At 37.0% G+C, this 15,196-nt stretch overlaps 2 long non-coding RNA genes across 2 annotated transcripts; one reads left to right on the top strand and one right to left on the bottom strand.

Annotated features, from left to right (window-relative positions):
• Nucleotides 1-1,254: 1,254 nt before the first annotated feature.
• LOC141442165 (uncharacterized) lies at nt 1,255-5,913 on the bottom strand. The gene is made up of 2 exons (XR_012452898.1): nt 5,835-5,913; nt 1,255-3,110 (listed from the first exon to the last, which is right to left on the bottom strand). It is a non-coding gene; the product is annotated as an uncharacterized lncRNA (long non-coding RNA).
• Nucleotides 5,914-6,224: 311 nt separating this feature from the next.
• LOC141442166 (uncharacterized) lies at nt 6,225-8,602 on the top strand. Its single transcript, XR_012452899.1, has 2 exons — nt 6,225-6,306; nt 7,103-8,602. It is a non-coding gene; the product is annotated as an uncharacterized lncRNA (long non-coding RNA).
• Nucleotides 8,603-15,196: the final 6,594 nt, after the last annotated feature.

Here is a 15,196-nt window from a genome sequence, read left to right as displayed (position 1 = left end):
ATAAATATATTTTACAGAGATAGGTCCAGCCGCTCAGGCTGTCGGGAGCAATCTGTGCTCCGGCATGTATACCGCTGTCAATCGTCTTTTAAAGTCAAATTCTAGAATCATATAATATAAAAATACTATCATTATAAAGTCAATCTAGCCTGCCAGGTGGTCAGTTTCACCACCTGCCAGCGGTATACAGACTAGTACCTACAATTCAGTCTTCTCGTGACCGCTACTCCAATTTGGTCGAAACTTCGAAGTATTTTTAGCAATAAGTATTAATTTTGAGTAAAAATAGTGAAAATATGTAAAAGATTAATGCTACTTTGGTAGGTAGAGTCAGTTGATCAACAACAACATGTTAATTGATATTTTTACATTACCGCATTACGCAACCCTTCAAACCTATATCTGCGACGACCGTTTAGACAAAGCCAGAAGTCATCTTACTTGGAAAGTAGTCAAGAATCAAATGACGATTTCTCATACAAAAACTGTCATTTGATTGCGATTGCGAGTTTCAGTAACGTTAGGCAATACGGCCTGTGGTCTATATGACACCCTAAATATTTATTAAAATTGAACGAGTAGTGTAGACGCTACGGTAGAACATACGTAATTACAAACATACATAGACTGCAAAAATTATTACCCTTCCTTTTCATGGAAGCTTTGCCGTAGTCGGGTAAACAGAGTAACGTTACTGAAGGACTGACAGACACACAACGCACAGCAAAAATCACTACAGCTAGAAACTTGAAATTCGGTAAACAAATTCTTTGCGGTTCATGGAGGTACAGGGTTTTTCGAAATTCCCAAGATAGAGAGTTTTTTTTCTTCCACGGGTGTCTGTCTCATCTGACCATCTCGTCGGTGGACGTCCTGCGCTGTGCTTGCCGATCCATGGTCTCTATTCAAGAACGTTTCGGCCCCAACGGCCATCTCTTCTCCGACCACTGTTATTCTTTCACCAATAAATAAATAAATAGTAAATAAATATCACGGGACAATTCACACCAATTGACCTAGTCCCAAAGTAAGCTTAGCAAAGCTTGTATTATGATATAGATACATACTTACGAGTAAATACATATTAAACACCCAAGACCCGAGAACAAACATTCGTATTTTTCATACAAATATCTGCCCCGACACGGGAATCGAACCCGGAATCTCAAGCTTCGTAGTCAGGTTCTCTAACCACTAGGCCATCTAGTCGTCAACCAATGTGTAAAAGAAGTCATAAACACTAAACACACACACTAACATTTTCGCATGTATAATATTAGTAAGATTATAAAATCTATGGTTACAACTGTGTGACAAACGCACAGTCTGAGTCTCCGTTAAGTGATAATTTCCTCGTTGCCTTTGTGATTTCATCGCAGCTTGTTGCTGTGCTGCTGCCTGCACGTCCCATACACTTACCTAGTCATATGTAGCTATAAATAATTGGCTTGGGCGCACATTAAACAAAAACCAATTCAATCAATTAATTGCCGAAACTCGCTGAAACCGTAAGCTTCATCAGACACTAGTAAAAATATCATAAACAGGTCCAGTGATAGCTTAATGAGGTAGGAGATAGGGTTACACTAGTCACAACTAGAATGATCATTAGTTAAATAAATATAAACTACCTAATGATTAGAAACCTAATTGATGAACAGAACAAATCATTTTTGTAACGCAGATAAGAATCAAATCTTCTTAACAAGTAAAAAGTCATTAGAGTAAGTATAATTACTGTAAAAAACCGGCCAAGAGCGTGTCGTACATGCCCAGAATAGGGTTCCGTAGCCATTATGAAAAAATCAAATAATATTTTTCTAAGGATTTCGTAGGATTTCGTATTGTGTACTGAATCTTCCAAGTTTAGGTATATTTTATACCTTAGGCTGCTATTTACTCTGAAACTACTAATAATTCTCAAGCAATCTTAGCCGCTATAATTTTCCTTGTAAATTTGACATCACATCATCCATCATCATCATCCCATCCTATATACGTCCCACTGCTGGGCACAGGCCTCCTCTCAGATCAAGAGGGCTTGGGCCATAGTTCCCACGCGGGCCCAGTGCGGATTGGGAACTTCGCACGCACCATTGAATCGCTTCGCAGGTTTGTGCAGGTTTCCTCACGATGTTTTCCTTCACCGCAAAGCTCATGGTAAATTTCAAATGTAATTCCGCACATGAATTTCGAAAAACTCAGAGGTGCGAGCCGGGGTTCGAACCCACGACCCTCTGCTTGAGAGGCGATAGGTCAAACCACTAGGCCACCACGGCTTCTTCGAATTTGATATATTTACTACAATTCTGAATTTTTTCAAATTTTTCCACCCAATAGTTTAGATTTTAGAGGGGGGGGGGACGCTCGATTCCAATGAAAATTTCCACTTTAAAGTTGAATATTTCGCAAACAGATCACTGAATAGAAAAATTGTCTTAGCAACCCCCTCAATGGTTTTAAAAGACCTATCTAACTATACCCCAAAATATAGGGTTAGTCGAAAAAAAAACACCCCCACTTTACGTCTATGGGAGGTACCCTAAAAATTTTTTTTACTTTTTTTATTATACCACTTTGTCGGCGTGACTGATATGTATATTCATGTCAAATTACAGCTTTCTAGTACTAACGGTCTCTGAGCTTAAACTATAAGGGTTCCTAGCTGACTACAGAACCCTAAAAACATATTCAACATTACTGTTGCATTTAATCTGTCTAATTACCAAACATCATTAATATTTAAAGTGTAAACTAAGCAAATTTCTTAATGTAAACAAATACAATTAAGTACGTTATCACTTGACCAGCAAACAATAATAAATATTATAAACAATAATTTGCTAATAACTTTCAAACTAAGAAAATGGGTATAAAAGTTCAGATTTCCCGAAGAAGTTATCATTCAAACGAAATCTGGTGCAGTGGACAGTAAAAAAGTGCATTTTACAATTAGAGTATCTTCGAAATTAATACATTTTGTCGTGAATTTAAGTAGATAATAGCGGCTTTTGTTTTAATTAAAAGCTGCTCTTACTTTACTTGAATTTAAGGCGAAAAAGCTGCTTCAAATGCTTCACGGGTGCTCTTGCTCATGGGTGTGTCATCATCTGGAATTTGGTAGTAAGTACAGTAAATAAATGCAATTTAAAAGTAGTGAGACTATCATGAAAATTAGTAAATTTTGTCGTGAATTTAAGGAGATAAGAGCGGCTTTTGTTTCAATTAAAAGCAGCTCTTACTTTACTTGAATTTACGGCGAAAAAAGTTGCTTTAAATACTTCACGATTTGAATGTAGGTATTATGACCGTGAATGTGGTAGTAGATTCCAATAGATTTTGATTGGCTTTTGATCATAAAAAGCTCTTCAAATTCTATGTTATTAACTACTAAATCTATCAACATTCTTATTTTTGTTTATACAATGTTTTTAATACAGTATTAAGTAGGTTGTAATCGACTGTTTTCTGATCAAAGTCATTTAGTACCTATTTTTATTGTGTTAAATATTATCACTAATATTGCATATTTTTTCTTCATCTGAGTTTTCTAATATATTTACATTGTTATCAATTTTAAGTACGATTTGACCGGCTGTTTCACTAACATACAACCCTTCAAACCGTATTTAAGTCGATGACTGTGTAATCTTCAAAAAATTCTAATGTAAACTAATGTTTGTGAGACATTTTAATGAATCATTTGTCTTGTGAACCGACATCATTTCTTCTAATGACACGTTTCAATATATTTTTTAAACTTTTTCTATTTGTTACTGCTTATTCTGTTGTTTTACTTACTTTTTTTTTCAAGCCTGGTGCAGTACATAGTAAACAAATGTAGTTTAAAAGTACTTAGTGAGAGTGTCATCAAAATCAGTAAATTTTGTCGTGAATTTAAGTAGATAAGAGCGGCTTTTGTTTCAATTAAAAGCTGCTCTTACTTTACTTAAATTAACGGCGAAAAAGTTGCTTCAAATGCTACACGAATTGAACGCATTGTCATCTGGAATTTGGTAGTAAATACAAATAGATATTGATTGGCTTTTGATTTTGATCATAAAAAGCTCTTCAAATTCTATGTGATTAATTACTAAATTTATCAACATTCTCATTTTCGCTACAGTGCACATTTTTTCGATACAGTGCTAAGTAGGTTCTAATCGACTTTTTTCTAATCAAAGTCCTTTAGTTCCTACTTTTCATTGTGTTAATTACTAAATCTCTAGTTTTTTTTCACAATGTTTTTAATACAGTGTTAAGTAGGTTCTAATCGACTGTTTTCTGATCACAGTCATTTAGTTCCTTCTTTTCATTGCGTTAATATTGTCACCAACATTGCATAATTTTCTTCATCTGTGTTTTCTAATTTATTTCTTCTTATAACACGTTTCAATATATTTTTTAAGCTTTTTCTATGTGTTACTGCTTATTCTGTTGTTATTACTTACTTATTATTTTTATCTGTGACTCTGTTTTTAAAGGGTAGGTACCTTATTTTTTCAGACCTGGTGCAGTGTAAACAAATGCGTCTTAAAAGTAGTGAGAGCCTCATAAAAATTTGTAAATTTTGTAAACCGTAACTTAAGTCGATAGCTGTGTTGTCTTCTTAAAATTCTTATGTAAACTATTGTTCATTATACGTATTTAAAACATTTTTAGTGAAACCTTTGTCTCGTAAACAGACATCATTTTTACCAGTAGGTAATACGTGGTATGGTAATATAATTTCTAAGTTTTTCTATTTACTTATTACTGTTTAGTCTGTTGTTTATTTAGGTACAATTTTGTTTGATCTATGTATGTGCGTGCATTTTTTTAAATTTGGTACAGTGTACGTAATCTGATTGCTACCACCATCTTGCTCGCTAATCCTGCCGTGAAGCAGCAGTGCTGACACTGTTGTGTTTCGGCGTGGAGAGTAAGACAGCCGGTGAAATTACTGGCACTTGAGGTATCCCATCTTAGGCCTCTAGGTTGGCAACGCGTCTGCAATACCCCTGGTGTTGCAGATGTTTATGGGCGGTGGTGATCTCTTACCATCAGGAGACCCACTTGCTCGTTTGCCATCCAGTCGAATAAAAAAAAGAGCCGTTGAAAAGTAGTGATATGTGTCATCAAAATTAGTAAATTTTAGCGGCTTTGGTTTCAAGTAAAAGGTGCTCTTACTTTTTACTTGAATTTACGGCAAAAAACTGCTTCAAATGTTTTACTAATTAGTTGGACGTATCTTGATCATAAAAAGCTCAAATTCTATGTGATTAATTACTAAGTTTATCAACATTTTCATCAGCACATTTTTTTTTGATACAGTGCTAAGTAGGTTCTAATCGACTTTTTTCTAATCAAAGTCCTTTAGTTCCTACTTTTCATTGTGTTAAGTATTATCAACAACTTCGCGTCTTTTTGTCTTCCTCGGTATTTTTTAATTTATTTACATTGCTATCAATGATAAGTATCATTTGACCGGCTGTTTCATTAATATATACAGCCCTTCAAACTCTACTTAAGTCGATAGCTTTGCTGTCTTCAAAACATTCTAATGTTCACGTCAATTTTATTTTATTTTTAATGATTAATGAAATTGTGTTAAAATGACTTGTCTCGTGACTCTATTTGACCCTATTGACCTTATTTTTTTTGAAGTCAGGTTTGTAACATTTCTCCATACAGTTACACTTAAAACTCTAGCAACAAAATATGCACATAAAAGTTATATGAAAAATTGAGGACACTTTTTTTATAAATGTACAGTCCCTTTTGATTCTGACTATACAATTACCAAAATGTCCTAATTCTCAAGAAACAATAGTAATACCTATATAAGTACTTACTTAAAATATACACGATTAAAATTATGACCACCGTGCATCGTGTAAATGTATTTTCATTCTTTCTTTCTTTCATCGTCGCCGTGCATGGCTTGGTTGCTACTAAATTATTTATCCGATGTTATTGTCTTTTTTCATTCCTCTTTTTTCTTGTTTTTTTCATCTGAAGCTTTACACCGTAGAATATCGTCAAGCGAGTTCATTTTGCGATCGTCAAAACGAGCAAATTACATATCACTGCCCGTTAGTGACGGTCACAAACCAACTTCGCTTAACAGTTCCGCAGAGAAGATCTTCACTGCTTACTTCTTTGTCTTCATTTTTGTTTTGAACTTCATTGTCCACTTCTTATCCTTAATTTTTGTCTTCATCTTTAGTGTTCACTTCTTCATCTTCATGTCTTCGGTTGACTTCAGATTAATCCACTATGACTGCTTGTTCTTGATATGCCTCCGATTGCTGTAATAACAGAAAAGTGAGTAACTGATCAGCTTTTACCTCGTTTGTCTTTAACCATTCTATCTTGTTCTATTTTTGGGACACGGTGTACAGTTTTGTACTATTTTTGCAAGACAAACCGTCTGACCCTTGCCCCCCCCCCCCCCCCCTAAATGTGTGACGTTCTTGATGGATGACCCGTCTAGTAATCAAAATGACTTCAAATTTAATATCTCTATGTAGTTTGGGTGATAATGTAAGTAGGTACATTCGATAAAAAGTGCATTTCTTTTTACAAAATATTATTAGTTTTAATCAGAAAAACGCATGCTAAACAAAATCTAAAATTTAAACAAAAAAGATTTTCGCATCGTCGGACGAGATTCTAATTTAGTTACATTTAATACAGTAGGTAGGTACAGCAGCAGTGAATGAGCAGAGCTTTAACTGATGTACTCGTAGGTATACTCAGCCTCTTATTAACTCGGCATCACATTGAACTCCAACCACAACTCTCACCCACTTCTGCTCATGACTTGCTATTCAACGGAGCAACGCTAATACGCGAATAATATACGCCTAATGGACCTTCGGATTGAGCAGCTCTCTGGGTGAGAATCCGATATGTTAAAGTTTGTTAATGAAACTTGTTGCAGATAAAAAAAAGTTTACTATATATTTAAGGAAGGGTACGTTAGTTCCTGTGACTAAATTTTTCACAAAATTACTTAATACTTTGCGTGCTTCTTATATTGTCATATTTTTAACAGTGTGTTTTCAAGTAAGTACATTTAAAGCTGTGTAATTAAAATCACTTAAATTTATTTTATCAGATGACGGGCATATAGCGGCACGTAATATCAGACGAGGTTATCCTGAACAATAGCACCAACTGAACAAACACTGGAAACATCTCTCACTAGCTTGACTCATTTTGAATTACTTCTACAACGTTCATTGCATCATAGTCATAGTACCTACATATAATTTTTTATTTTGTTTTAATACTTCATTGGAGAGATTATAATGAGCACTCAGCTCAAATTAAGGTTTTGTTTTTAGTCCTGAAAGTCTCAGAGCAAAGATTTTAGTTTTTGCCTTCTAGTTACTGCAAATTTGGTTTTATGAATTTTGACAAACGAGTATTGACGAAATTGACTTAAAAGGAAATTGGATTGGACATGGATACTTGTAGATACAGGATTGACAAAAATGATCGGTGAATCGGCGACGAGTGACGAGTCGGCGACGACTTACCTCTGCGTTAATATTTTTGAAGTATTAGATAAATTTAATGAAATTATGCACAAAAATCCGGTTTAAGTTCTCCTAAAAAGATTTTTTCTGCGGATATCCACGGATACTGATACGATAGATACCCGGCATCACTAACATCGGCTAATGTGATTGGTCGGTTGCTCTTCACTTTTCCGTCGCACTCTGCAGGGCTACTACGAAAACTCGAAGTTCGTGTCGTGCGGTCCCTCTGACACTTATACTATTTGATACGAGAGCGAGAGGGACGGTACGATACGAACTTCGATTTTCGTATTTCGTAGTAGCCCCCCTGCCTCTGTTCTGTACACTTTACCACGAAGCAAAAATATAGGGTCACGCAGTACGGAGTCCCGTTTAAAGTGACCTATGTTTTTACTTGCTAGTCAGTCGGTAATTCAGCACAGAACTGAATAATAAAAGTGCAAGTGTGCCAAGCTCCGCTTTTAATAAAGTTAATTACTCAAAAGTAGGTTATAATTATAACAAGAATTGCAATTTAAAAAGATTTGAATTTTAAATGGTAAACATAAGTACCGTTTGGTAAAACCAAGTAAAACCTACGAAAACACAAAAAACAGTATCATTTCTGTTCCTCTTACTGTTGTATTCTTTATATACTCACCTTCCGCCTTGGCTGCAACGTCTCTTGCAGTTTGCACGCTGCAGTTGATTATAATAATACTGCACGTGGTCTGTCAATGGTGGTGGTGGTTAGACTGGCGGAGGCAGCGCTCGGCGCCTCCGAAGTAGGCCTCACGGGTACGACACAGCCTTCGGGAGGCAGGGCTGCACTAGGGTTATGCTAACTCACATATATACTAGCCTTTACATGTGGCTTTGCACGCGTAAGCCTTAAACTTATTGTCTAACACACTTGTGATTACAATCGCTTTCACCTCATCTTTCTGTTACACTGTACAAGACGAGGACAAGGCTTTTTAAGTAAATATTGTTTTTTAGTTTAAGCTTATCTTTATTATGTTTTATGTCTTCATTTTTTTCTTGATCATTTATTATATCTTTTAGTTGAATAAAATTTATAATTTTCAAATTTTTATCTTGATTGTCACCGGGTTCCTACTCAAACAATCAGCTTCTAAATTGTATTTTCCTGGGGAATATATTACCTCAAAGTCGAACTGAGACAGATAATAATTTAGGTCTCCCAATTCTTCATCCGTTCTAGCCTTCACTATGGTTAATGTGATTGCGAACGTTTAACGCGTAAGAAAATACGGTCCCAAATCTGGCTGTTGCATTAGCTTCTTTCAATCTTCGGTTGGCCTTAACAAAATGTTTACCTACTCCACTCTACTGCAAGCTAGGTTAACCTACTATATTTTACATGCCAAAGCATAGTTTGGATATTTATGTTTGAAGCTCTATCATGCTAAAACGGCTCAACCGTATTTAAGTAAATTTGGTATCATCATCATCCCAGCCTTTACGTCCCACTGCTGGGCACAGGCCTCCTCTCAGAACAAGAGGGCTAAGGCCATAGTTCCCACGCGGGCCCAGTGCGGATTGGGAACTGCACACGCACCATTGAATTGCTTCGCAGGTTTGTGCAGGTTTCCTCACGATGTTTTCCTTCACCGCACAGCTCGTGGTAAATTTCAAATGTAATTCCGCACATGAATTTTGAATCACTCAGAGGTGCGAGCCGGGGTTTGAACCCACGACCCTCTGCTTGAGAGGCGATAGGTCAAACTACTAGGCCACCACGGCTTCCAAATTTGGTATACCTACAGATAATTGTAACTGTTAACTAATGTCACCTAAGCCTTATATAAGAATTGTGATACATGAGTGATGAGTGGTGAATCTAAATGTGGTGAATGACAAAGTTGTAGTGGCTGTCGGTTGAGTATCAGCACAGAACCTTGAAGAGAATAGAGAAGATCTCGCGAAGCAGAGACTGGAATGGCGCAGCTCTGTAAATAAGGCTATTGTAAATTTTGAATTTTGTTCGCTAAAGCTCACATCGTAACTCACTCCACTCACCTTTTTTTAACCCTGTTATACAACTGTTGCATAAAATACTATTAAAACTTTCGTGATTTTCACTCATAATTAAACTTATTAGGACTTATCACGCTAAACCCACGAGTAATATTTACCTCGACGTTGACCCACACTTCAGTCTACTCGTGACCACGGCCACTGTAATGTGGTCGAAACGTCGAGGTAAATATTACTCGTGTGTTTAGCGTGATAAGTCCCGTTTGTGGTATTTTAATTATTTGTCATGTGTCCGTTTAATCCCTCATTCCGTGATGCCTGAATCAACGAGTAAGTACTTAGAGGAACTTTATCATCTCATACCTGTCTGTCTGTAATCAAACCTAGCAAGTTAAATTCGACCAACTTCCAGTAACTGGATTGACTTAACTAGTATACTTAGGTATGTAAATTGCGTGACAGCACAATAATCTGGTAGCGACACCCTGGTAGTCCGGCCAGAATCGTCTCCACAGGACGGAACTCTTCACCGGTTAATGGCATCGACTTGAAATTTGGTATGCAAATGTAGTTTGGGTGATAATACAAGTACACAAAAACACAGTCAGCAAAAAAAACTTGTATTAAAAATGTTTTTTTTACCAAAAACTTTATTTTTCGACTTCTGGGTCCGAGTATTCATTAGAGCGTTTTGACCGATCGGTAAAACGTCATTACCATCCCACGTTTCTTACCACAACGGATTGACAAGTCGCAAGAATTTTGATCACGCTAGCTTGATCATCAGTATTGCCTCAGTTTAACCTAATAATATAACCCTGAGCATCATCTTTTTTAATAATAGGTACTTGCCAAAATGATAATAACACTAATGACTAATGTCAAAAAAAGCCACAAATGCGCTGAATATTTATCCTCTAACGCTTCCCGCTCATCAATACACTAAACTTAGATAATAGAATACTTTATCCTGTAAAATTGCATAGTACCTACCCAGAGGATAGGTAGCAATAAACGATTTTTTCAAAGCCAAAGTCGCGAGCAACAGATAGTCATTCATGGTTCACTAATGTTCAGCAACTAACGTTTGGCAACCTGATTCATTTTGCAACAGCTTAATGTTTCTGAAACTGTAAATACTTATTTCAGGATTTTTATAAAACTAGTCTTACCTAGCCTAAAGGGTTCTACACGATGGCCCTGAAATAAATACTGAAATATTTACAGTTTTAGAGTTGCGAAATGAATCGGTTGCCAAACGTTAGTTGCGAAATGAACGGATGCCGTCATTCATATTTTTATAAAACCCAGTTGATATTCGTTATTGTCGAGTGCGTCCCTGCGACTCTGTGGCTTTCTGTGTGTTCAAGTGTGAACTCTTATTTGTTCTAATTCCTGCGTAAGTACAACTCGCACAAAATCGTTTAATTCCCTCCTATTGTCATAGTCGGTTATTGACGGTTTATACCTAAGCATTTTTGGATGATGCGTATTACTATCAATAGCGAATCAATATTTTTTTCATTTTCCAAGCTTATATTTAGCTTGCAATGTATGTATTCGTATATGTATGTATGTGCGGATCAAATCTTGCAAGTTGGATTTGACCGACTTCCAGTAGTTGGATTGAATGGAAATATGGTACCTAGTGTCATTTTGTTGGTTCAGCCAGGATCGTCTCCGCAGCACGGAACTCATCAACGATTAATGGTAATGACTTGAAATTTGGTACGGAAATGTAGTTTGGATGACAATGCAAGTACAGTCAATAAAAAGTACAGTTAGGAAAAAGCTTGTATAAAAATATTTTTTGTCAAAAACTTATTTATTACTATTTAGGAAGCATTATTAGCATAGCTATCCAACGAGAAAACGCTGCGCGTCTTTTGCGCACAATGCCACAGAGGCCATTTTCAACCGACTTCAAAAAAGGAGGTTCTCAATTCGTATGTATGTTTTTTTTTTGTATGTTTGTTACGCGATAATTCCGCCAATTGTGGGCCGAATTTCAAAATTCTTTTTTTGTTCTAAAGGACATACTTCCGAGGTGGTCCCATTGTCACCAAGTCAGAATCTGATGATGGGATCTTAGAGAAATCGAGGGCAACTCTCAAATTTTATAAGCACACCTATAGCTATTTTGGCGTTTTTAACACCAAGTCAGTTACTTTATACTATTCGATGTTATGTTTTTTTATTCTTTCCATCGAATGTTTTTTTATGTGTATCAAATATTATTATGTGTAAATAGTTTTCTCTCTCTCTCTCTCTCCCTCTCAAGTCAAGTATTTATATAAATTTAGAAAGTATCATTTGGTGAATAGGGCCCGAAGAAGAAGACCGTGGGTACCAGTCCATGCCGTGTTTGGGCTAAATTAAATCGATGTGAGCTGCACTTTAGATACATAAAGCACTAAAAACCATGAAAAAAAAATTATCAAAAAATGGAACCGACTACAAAAACTTTGAAAATAAAATAATTTTCTACTAGTTTGAAGTCGGTGCCTCAGCACGAGCCAGCGGGAGTGATTGAAGCCCAATATAATAATATGTAGGTGAGGCAGACGACTAAAGTTCGATTCCTGCTGGCTCGTGCTGAGGCACCGACTTCAAAATAGTAGAAAAATTTTTGAGAGGTTTTTTAGTCGGTTCCATTTTTTGTTAAAAAAAAATTCTAGGTTTAATTTAGTTTTAAGGAACTAGTTTCTATTTTAGTTTTAATTTAGTTATTTTTTTTTTTTATGTAACTAATAATTTTTGTGCAATTTCTTCTGTATTATTTATGATTAACTGAGTATATTTAATTATAACTATCTTTAAACAAAAAAAATATATAATTGTTTAAATAACGAAGCCGTGATGACCTAGTGGTTGAACCTATGTCAGGCAGAGAGTCGTGGACTCCTTGCACCTTCCGCGAAGTTTGAAATATACCATGAGCTACGTTAAGGAAAACATCTTGAGATAAGTTTCCAATCCGCACTGGGCCCAATTGGGAACTGCGGCACAAGCCCTCCCACACTAAGAGGAGGGCTGTGCTCTTCACTGGGACTTAAATAATGACGAGATGATGAATCAGTCATCAAAAAATAAGTGGGCTCTACTATTAGCTACTCTCGTTTCTCATCTGGTACCTCATGGGCCATCTACACAACTTAAGCTGGAAGCATTCGTCCCAGTCTATATGCGTCCCACTGCTGGGCACAGGCCTCCTCTCAGAACAAGAGGGCTTGGGCCATAGTTGCCAAACGGACCCAGTGCGGATTGGAAACTTCACACGCACCATTGAATCGCTTCGCAGGTACCCATCGTACCTATAGCCGTTTTGACATTTCACACTAAGGGGCTGTTTCACCATCCATTGATTAGTGTTAACTGACGCTTAAATGTGATGCCGTCTCTATTTGTTTTGTTCGAATAGACCGAGATGGCCGGCATCACATTTAACCGTCAGTTAACACTAATCTTTGGATGGTGAAACAGCCCCTAAATATAATTTAAATAATGAATGGATATGAATAAGTCACTAATTTCGGGGCTGTTTCACCATCCATTCATCATCCATCCCAGCCTATATACGTCCCACTGCTGGGCACAGGCCCCCTCTCAGAACAAGAGGGCTTGGGCCATAGTTCCCACGCGGGCCCAGTGCGGATTGGGAACTTCACACGCACCATTGAATCGCTTCGCAGGTTTGTGCAGGTTTCCTCACGATGTTTTCCTTCACCGCAAAGCCCGTGGTAAATTTCAAATGTAATTCCGCACATGAATTTCGAAAAACTCAGAGGTGCGAGCCGGGGTTTGAACCCACGACCCTCTGCTTGAGAGGCGACAGGTCAAACCACTTGGCCACCACGGCTTCCTATGTTGAAAATGCATAGGTACTCATAGTATATAATTGCCCCGGTTTAGTCCATGAGAAAATAAATAATGTCTGGCAGCTCTGGAATCTTATTCCAACTTCTCTGTGTGTACTCGTATAATGTGTATAGTACAATATAATTTAAGAAGTGTTACTTATGTCTATTTTTAACCCCCGACGCAAATAGAGGGGTGTTATAAGTTTGACCGCTATGTGTGTCTGTGTGTCTGTCTGTGGCATCGTAGCTCTTAAACTGGTGGACCGTTTTGAATGCGGTTTTTTTATTTGAAAGCTGGTTGCACAAAATTCTTATATCTAAGTACATTATCTAGAATTCTATACACCTAACCTGCCCTGTAACAATTAAGTAGGCATCTTTTATTTCACAAAAAAATCATGCAGATATGTATCACTAGACGTTACCCGGGACTCCGTCCGCGTAGAATTCGGTTTTCACTATCCCGCGGGAACTATGCAACATTCCGGGATAAAACTATCCTATGGCCTTTCCCGGGACTCAAACTATCTGTATACCGAATTTCATCTAAATTAGTTCAGTGGTTTAGACGTGATGAAGGTTTACGTGATGGTGGCTGCAAAACTGGCAAGATTATTAAGATTGGATTTGTTACTTATTTGTTGTTGTTTGTTTCAGTTTGTTGTTTGTATTTTCTTTGGCAAGACGATTCTAACCTATATTTGTTACCTTTTATTGAAATAATTAATAAATAATATAGGTAGATTATATTATGATGAAAAATAACCTTAGTTTCTCCAACAGTCAATTTTATTACTTTCTTTGGGGGGGGGGGGGTTCGCTGTCGTCTAGAAACTTTAACAGGGGTACGTGGAGCCATAATAAGTTTGAGAAACCCTGGCCTAAGGTATAAAATATACCTAAACTTGGAATATTCCGTACAAAATACGAAATCCTTCGAAAAACATAGGTACTTACTTACTACGGAACTATTCGTGTACACGCTCGCCGAAACGAAAATTGAGCAAACATTGTCCTCACGAAAACTTTTGAAGTATTTACGGCGAATCAGGCCATTCTCATGCCCTGTTAAAATATCGACTTTTTACTTGGACTTAAAAAATGAGGTCCTCGCTCAGGGAGGTCTATATGATATCAGTTGTGACTGAAGAAAATACTGAAAAGGTCAAGAAGTTAGTATTAGAGGATATATTATAGGCAAATAGCTGAAGCCTTAGGTTTTATTAAGAAAATAATTAGGAGATGCAAAATCAACAACATATGCATATGACAAAGGTGCCGAAAATACTCACAGCTTTCGATAAAGAACGCCGTTTTCAAACTTGTCAGGCATTTTTAGAATTGTGTGAAGATGGTTTAGATGAAGTTTGTTGCCGTATAGTAACTGTTGATGAAACATGGATCCAGACAGTATGATCCAGAGTCGAAGTCTGAATCTATGCAGTGAATCGAAAAGGGTGAAAGGCCACCGAAGAAATTCAAGGTTCAAAGATCGGCCGAAGCTAATGGCCACCGTGTTTTAGGATTACGAAGACATTTTTTTAATAGACTATTTGGCAAAAGGCTCTACAATAAATGCAGTTTATTATGCCGAGCTTTTAAGAAAGGTGCGACAAGCCATAGTCGAGAAACGAAGGGGCAAACTGAGCAAAGGCATTTTGTTTTTGCAAGACAACGCCCCCGTTCACACCGCTCGTGTTGCCAAACTTGCTCTGAACCCTAGTGATTATTTTCTATTCAGCAATTCGAAGAAAGATTTAAGGGGAAAGCGACTGGGCAGTGATGAAGAAATTAAGGCGGCTGTACGGGAACATTTCGACAGCTAAA

This window comes from Choristoneura fumiferana, chromosome 25, assembly GCF_025370935.1.
Source record: "Choristoneura fumiferana chromosome 25, NRCan_CFum_1, whole genome shotgun sequence".
Taxonomy (NCBI): Eukaryota; Metazoa; Arthropoda; class Insecta; order Lepidoptera; family Tortricidae; genus Choristoneura; species Choristoneura fumiferana.
This window is presented reverse-complemented; position numbering and strand designations above follow the sequence as displayed.